Here is an 8,509-nt window from a genome sequence, read left to right on the forward strand (position 1 = left end):
GGCCTTCACCAGCACGCCTCACAGCGTCGCGGGGGCAACCGCCCGCGGGCACCTGGGAACGCTCCCGCTTCCGCCACGGACAGCGTGGGCGGACAGCGTGGGCGTCGGCGCGAGTACGCTTTCTTGTGGTCCCCAGAGCACCGCCTATTGCTCTGGCCACTTTTGTTTGCTACTGGTGGCGTACTGGCTTATCCTTAGTTAGTCTGTCCACGGGTTAATTCTTGGGTTCACTCAGGGCTTCCCCACCGTGACGTGAAACCACGTAACTATTTTTTGTTCTAACTAGATTCAGTTCTCTAAGGACTATCCATTTGTTACCAACTTAAGTTATTAGGATCCCTATTAAATTCCTGGTGTGGCGCTGTGGGTTAATCTGCTAGACTGCAAGGTCAGTTTAAGCCGGAAAGGAAGGGGTTCAAGCTTACCAGCCGCGCCTCGGAAACTCTAAACGGGTCACTATGAATCGGAACCAATTCGATGGCACTTAACCACATTACATTCAAACCCAGGTTGGACCGAGGATGATAGGCAAGGTTGATGGAGGGCAGAAGGAAGTGTAGTCTAGAGGAAGAAAATATAGGTATGGAAGTCAAGTTTCAAAGCTTGTTTCTGCAGCTTGCTTTAGTGGAATCCAAGACAAGTTAACTTTGGTTCTGCTTGCTCAAAACACCAAAATCAAGGGGTTATGAGTTTTGAGGATTAATGTAAAACACCGGACTTAGTACTCAAAATTGATAAGTGCCATCAAGTAGGTTCTTTATAGCGTCCCTGCAAAGGGTTTCCCAAGGAGCCGTTGGTGGGCTTGAACTTCTGATCTTTTGGCTAGCAGTCCAATGCTTATCCTACAGCATCACACCAGGACTACAATACTCAAAATTAGTGTTGCTCAAAGCAGAGAACCTTGCATTGTGTCAAAGCGTACTTCATTAATATTTTTACATTCACACTTCAGTTTTCAAGTCACATCTTTTAATTCCTTCTTGCTACTGGATTGACAATACAGAGTCTCGTTAATATTTGTTCCTTCCAAACCAATGTAGTTAATGTGAGATGATGCAATGTTTGGAAATGCTTAGTAACATTCTGCTTTTGTATGCCTACAGCTTAAGTGGCATAAAAAGTTCATGATTGTATACACAATAAAAATATGGCAGTATACAAGAGGGCTTCAAAACAGTTCGTGGAAAAATAGAAAAGATAATGGAATTTTTCCAGGATTTTTAAAAATCCTTCTATCTCATCATATGGCTCCATCACTACGCACCACCTCTCAATCTCAGTACTTGGTAGCACACACACACTAGTTACCAAAACCATTTAACAATTATGGGGATACCATTTGTGTCAGAGTAAAACTGTTTTCAGTGGCTGATTTTTGGGGAAGTAGAAAGGTGTCTCAGGGTAGACTAGAGCCTCTAAGTTTTGGTTACCAGCTGAGCGTATTAATTGACCCACACAAGGATTCCAACACACCATCACTGGTTGCAAACCAGACTCACTGCAGTCTATGTCAATTTCAATGCCTAGGGATCCTACAGGGCAGAGAACTGATCCATAGGGTATCTGAGATTGTAGCTCTTTGCAAGAACAGCCAGACTCATCTTTCTCCATGATATGACATTGTAATCACCTGGATTCATGTGTCACTGGATGTCAGTTGTTGGTAGTTGTTCAGACTGCCTCAGATACACTGAAACCCACCTATGCACACAGGCAGTGCTGGGTTGAGGCTGTGGCCTGAAGGTGTACTTATGACAAGATGAGTCATATGTTTACTCCTACTAAATGTTTTGGATGATAGCTATCTTGTTGTTGAGAATGAGAAGGTGCAGGTGTCAACAACGCCTGTTAGATGTTTAAAACCCTTTCAACATCAATGACTGGATTTCCTTTGTATTTAGAGGCTCACAAAAGTAGATGACTATGTTACGGCTGTGGCTGAGCTCAGAGCTGCCTTTCATTTCTTGGGATTGAAGTATAAGCAAAGACTGCACACCAAACCCTGACTCTTATTAAAGATTACTGATTATTTAAATGCATCATCCCTATTTTTCCTCTTAACAAAAAAGGATTTCAACATCCAGTCATTTAATAGCATGCAAAATGTTACAGTAGAATCTTACACTGCTGAGAGTTTATTTTAAAAATTGCTTTGATGTAGGGTTGTGTTGTTAAGTGCCGTTGAGCCAGTTCCAACTCATTGCAACCCTGTTTAGGGTTTACAAGAAGCAACTGGTGTGTTTGAATTGCTGACCTTGTGGTTAGCAGTCCAGTACTTATCCTACAAAGCCACACCAGAGCTTAGGGCAGTAAATGTAAATCAGAAAATCACTTCGAATCAAACTTGTTCATGAATTCCAATGATTTTATCATTACATTTTGATAAAGTTCTTAGACAAAACTGAATGGAATCCATTTACCTCACAATCATTATCAGGAAAATCTTATTAAAATACATTAGACCAATCAACCTCTTGCAGTTTATCCCAGTAAGTGGTGAAGTGCTAATACAAAACCCAAGATTTAACTCACCATAGTCTAATTTACAGCTATCTCCTATAAGAAATGAGGTTAAAATGAGAATTCAAACTCATGACTTGTCCTCAGATGAATTATTTGACAAGTTATTTTACCTTGCCACAGAGTTCCCATGTGGTTCTGTGGGTTAAAGCGCTCCGTGGAAACCTTACACAGCATCACAATGGGTTGGAACTGAGTCAACGGTACTTAACAGACTTGCCCACTGCTGTAGACTTTTCCACTCTCAGTCACCATATAGGGCAGCATCAACTGCCCCACAGTTTTCAAAGCTATAAATCTTTTAAGCCAGTTGCCTTGTTTTTTCTCCTTCTGATCAGCTGGTGGGTTTGAACCATCAACCTTTTGGTTAGCACCTCAACACTTTACCCACTGCACTACCAGGGCTCTCTTATATGTGGTGTGGTTGCTGCGTGACTTTGAGTTGGTTCCAACTCATAGCAACTTACATGTGGTAGAAGGGACATAACATCTAAAGGAATCCAGTAACTCCAAAGGGGCTTCTTATATTTCTGTATCACCATACCCAAGTAAAGTGCTGATTATAGTGGAAAGAAAATATGTTTTTTATAGCTCTAAATCATTTATTCTAAAAAGTGAACCACTGATTGCTTGGGATAGACTTTTCAAGAATTAGGTTTCCTTAAATATTATGACATTGAAAACTCACAACTGTGACTGGAAATGGAATTTTTCCCTTTTCAAAACAAAGAAAAGCAATTGTTATAATTTAGGGATAAAGGTTCCTTCTAAATTTGTCATTCCAACAGAAAAGATTTTGCTTAATTAAGATAAACTCCTCACGGTCACATGGTGGTAGTAGTGTTGGTTGCTGTCGAGTTGATTCTGACTCTGGTGACACCAAATTTGAACCAAGAGCTTTTTGGCTAGTAGTCAAGAACTTAACTTAACCGTTGGCACCAAGGTCATATTAATTACCCATCCCCCACCCCCCCAAAAAAAGAACAAAATTGCTAGTCTCAGGTTGTAGGCCCAAGACATTAACTGAATACAATTCATGTTTATACTATGAAAAAGTCATAATTAACAGATTGGCATAATGCTGTGGTCCTACCTAAAAAAAGTACATGTAAATAAATAGCAATGTTAGATTTTGAATTAGCAACTGCATTTCTGGTTGGCTGTTTATGTCTCCAACTTTCAATTCACATACAATCTAATCTACCCTGAAAGGGGTGAAGGAAAGGGCCTATGGCTCTAGATTTCTTTTAAGGGAAAGACATTAGGATAAGGTCAGCAGTTCAAAAAAGATGAGGCTTTCTGTTCCTAATACAGGGTGACATGTTGGAAGTGACTCGATGGCAGTCAGGTTGGCTTTTTTTTGGTTATCCCCCTACTATTAAAATTCATACATGCATATACCCTAAAATGTTTCCATTCCCAAAAGTATATTAAGAATAGTGGTATTTTTCTAAAGATCCATAATTTTTCTTCAAACAATGACATTCTTTATCTAAATTTAACATTTAAAGATAGTTTACTCACACCTACAGCTGCTCCGCGGGAGAAAGATGAAGCTTTCTACTCCCGTAAGGATTTACACCCTCGGAAACCCTGTTCAGGGTCGCTATGGGTCGGAACCGACTCGACGGCACTTAACAACAACAACAACAACAGTGTTTACACATTAAATAAATGGAAGCAATTGAATATTCCTATTACTCCTTAATCTAAACACAGACATTCTCTTAACTGTCTTGTGATGTTTGGATTTGAGAATTTTTAAAACTTAAATTCTAGAATTATCTAAAAGGGGAACATACCTCACAACACATTTTTATGCTCTGGTAGCGTAGTGGTTACGAATCAGGCTGCGAACCACAAGGTCAGCAATTCGAAACTACCAGCTGTTCCACAGGAGAAAGATGAGGCTTTCTGCTCCCGTAAAGATTTACAGCCTGGGAAACCCTGTACAGGGTCACTATGGGTCGGAATCGACTCGACAGCACTTAACAACATATTCAATTTAAAGTAGGTGAATGCCTCATCATGGTTTCAATCTTTGATTTCACACAGATGGCATTTTTAAGATTGCTGTTGTTGTTGAGTGCTGTTGAGTCGGTTCCGACCCACAGCGACCCTGTGGGTTTCCAAGGAACAACTGGTGAGCTTGAACTAGCAACCTTGATGTTCAAATAAACTTTACAGTCCAGCATTAACCCACAGCACCACACCAGGACTCCTTTTTAAGACTGTTGTTGCTAAGTGTTGTAGAATAGGTTCCGACCTATAGTGACCCTGTATAAGGTTGCCTAGGAGCAGCTGGTGAGCTTGAACTGCCAACCTTGAGGGTCAGACTAACTTTGCAGTCTAGTGCATTAACCCACAGCACTACAACAGAACTCCTTTTTAAGATTACACATGAAAATACTTAAGTTCTCACTGAGTGTCCTTGATATACTAAATAGGTAATAAAATTCTATTAAGTATGGAGCTTAAAGATATAAATAGAATTAATATTCCTAATGTACAAGCCAAATTTTAATGTTTTCCATTATGCACAGCAGGTTAACACTATAAAATGTTTAAAGTGAGTTTGTTTTGAAATTTCACACATCTCAAATACTGTAAGCAACCTGTTATATCTTGTTTTGACACATGTCTAGATTTATTACCTTGTTGTTGTTAGGTGCCATCGAGTTGGCACCAACTCATAGCTACCCTATGCACAGCAGAATGAAACACTGCCCAATCCTGGGCCAACCTCACTACTGTTGCCACGCTTGAGTCCACTGATGCCGCAACTTGGCCAATCCATCTCGTTGGGGGTTTTTCTCTGACCCTCCACCTTACCAAACATAATATTCTTCTCCAGCGACTGGTCCTTCCCGACAATATGTCCAAAGTATGAAAGACAAAGTTTGGCCTTAAGAACTGCATTAATCAGACACTGCTCTATGAAGATTGCAAGGACGTATTCTGAAAGGTGTACTTTCTCTGACAGGTGTACTTTCTCAATATCCCTTAGCACTCTGTATGTACTGCATTTGCTTTAGTCATGACTACTAGTCTCTAGTCTATTTACTAACTTTCAAGTTCAAGAGATGCTAATTATTCCTTAAACTGTAATTTAGCTGTCCTACATCAAGTGTTTTTCCATTGTCATTTGACTATGGCTAATCTTACATCTGCTGTGCAGTTCCCAGGAGTTTACTGAGTTACCAGTTTCAATTGACTCCTGGAGGCACTGAATGGCTACTTGGGTGCTTTTACCTTAGTAATATTCAGATCTAGTATACTTGAGAAGGCAGAATTAAAAAAAAAAAAACACTCAAGAAAGTGAGAAGTCAAGAAAGCTAAGAGCTAATGAGCTAGATATTACCTCTCTCCTCCCCAAGTACCTACTTTTCAATATAACAGAAAAATGAAGTATCCACACAGACTGAGAATCCTGTTAGAGCAAGTCCCAAAGGCCAGGCCCTAGGATCAGGGAAGAGTAACATCTGCCACTTTTCAGATACTTTAGAAACGAATCTCATCTACAATGAGATCTGAGTCATACTAATACCAAACTGCACTTACAGAAAGACTCCATTCTGTTTTGAAGTTTGAGTAAGGAGTACACACTTTTGACAAATAATAGGTTAACAAAGAACACAATGGGTATTCTCTTGGTAAAACTCCTATTTATGGTACATCAAAAGTCACTCTAAAGCTAGCATTCACCTGATTCTGTGACGTACAAAGGTAGTTGGTCAAATATTTATGTGATAACTATCTATAGGAGTCCTGGTGTGGTGCTGTGGGTTAATGCGCCAGACTGCAAAGCCGTTTGAAATGCAAGGTCGGCGGTTCAAGCTCACCAGCTGCTCCTTGTAAATCCTATAGATGGTCGCTATAAGTCAGAACTGATTTGACAGCACTTAACAAACACAACATGCATTATCAAAGGACACAAATCACTGAGTACTTGCATATGACAAAATGCTGTGGCACTTGGATAATTATGGCTGAACACCTGACTGTAGGTCTCATTGTCTAAAGAGAGCCTCTGAAGTCCAAAGACTCTACATGGATTTTCCCCAGAAATATTTTCATGTTCATTGCCCTCCTATCATACAAGGTTTAGTCATATTCACTTTCAGTGGGTAAAAAACAAAGCAGGAGATAAGCAATATGCGAGGGAATCACTGATAATGCTAAAACATAATGAAGGGGGGAAAAAAAGAACATCGAAGAAAAAGAGAAGGAACTAGAAAAGGAAAACTAGAAGCAGTGTAGCAGAGTATGGCAAAATGACAACAATCACCTCTATCTCCTAAAAAAGATTTCTGTCACCACAGGGTTGTCATGGTTGCTAGTTACCATCAAGTTGTTTTCAACTCATGGTGATCCATGTGTCCAGAGCAAAAGTGCTCCACAGGATTTTCAAGGCTATGGAGTTTAGGCATGGGGAACCACCATTGATTTTGCACCTGGAGTCCTGGTGGGTACAACAGAATAAGCACTCGACTGCTAACTGCAAAGACAGTGATTCAACCTACCAGCTTCTCCTTAGATACCCTTATACAGGGTCGCTATGAGTTGGAAACAACTCAAAGGTACTTAACAAAACCAACAATGTACCCAGCACTCTATTTGGCATTTTACATGCATCTCCCCGATGTAGCCATTCCCATTTAAAACCATAGATTGATTTTACATGAACGTTCCAAGCAGCATTATCCATAACACAAAAGTGGACAAACAAAAATCTCCATCAACTGACAGACAAACAAAATGTGGCATACATATACACTGTAAGTCTGTACCTATACTTTGGAAACACAAAGGAAAGATCAATAATTGGAAAACATGGATTTATCATAGAAACGATCCTGGAGATTGCATGTTAGAATTTTGCAAGAGCAATGACTTTTTATTGCAAATACCTTTTTAAAACAACATAAAAAACAACTATTCACATGGACCTCACCAGATGGAAGACACAGAAATCAAATTGGCTACATCTGTAGAAAGAGACCGTGGAAATACTCCTTATTATCAGCCAAAACCAAGCCAGGGGCAGATTGTGCAACACACCATCAATTGCTCATATGCAAGTTCAGGCTGAAGTTGAAGAAAATTAAAACAAGTCTACGAGAGCCCAAATTTGACCTTAAATATATCCCACCTGAATTTAGAGATCATGTCAAGAACAGATTTAATGACCAAAGACCCAGAGACTTGTGGAATAACATCAAGAACAACATACAGGGAGAAAGCAAAAGGTCATTAAAGAGACAAGAAAGAAGGAAAAGACCAAAATGGGTGTCAAAAGAGACTCTGAAACTTGCTTTCCAGCATAGAAATGCTAAAGCAAACAGAAGAAATGAGGAGGTAAAGAGCTGAACAAAAAGGGCAGCTTGAGAAGACAAAGTATTATAATGAAATGTGCAAAGACCTGGAGTAAGAAAACCAAAAGGGAAGAATATGTTCAGCATTTCTTAAACTGAAAAAAAATTCAAGCCTCGACTTGCAATATTTTCATTTACTGTACCTCCATACTGAAGGCTTTGAACTTCATCAGTATTTTAAGCGCTCTTCATTTCCAGCAAGCATGATTGTGTCATCTGCATATCTCAGGCTGCTGATGAATCTTCCTCCAATCCTGATGGATTATATCTTCTTCATATAATTCAACTTCTCAGATTATTTGCTCAGCATACAGAAGAATACAATCCTAGCACACACCTTTCCTGAATTTAAATCATTCAGTATTCCCCTTGTTCTGTTTGTACAACTGCCTCTTCATCTATGTACAGGTTCCTTATGAGCACAAGTGTTCTGGAATATCCATTCTTAAAAATGTTATTCAGAGAGAACAAACAAGATGGCGGATCGGGTGGACGTATAGCAGAGAGCTCCACCAAAAACAACACAGAATACCTGACCAAGCAGGTTCAGGGGATGGTCCCAGAACTCTGAACCACATATAAAGGAATACTTAGAAGGTTGGAAGGCTCACAGC

Source organism: Chrysochloris asiatica, unplaced genomic scaffold (genome assembly GCF_000296735.1).
Source record: "Chrysochloris asiatica unplaced genomic scaffold, ChrAsi1.0 scaffold00067, whole genome shotgun sequence".
In the NCBI taxonomy this organism is placed as follows: Eukaryota; Metazoa; Chordata; class Mammalia; order Afrosoricida; family Chrysochloridae; genus Chrysochloris; species Chrysochloris asiatica.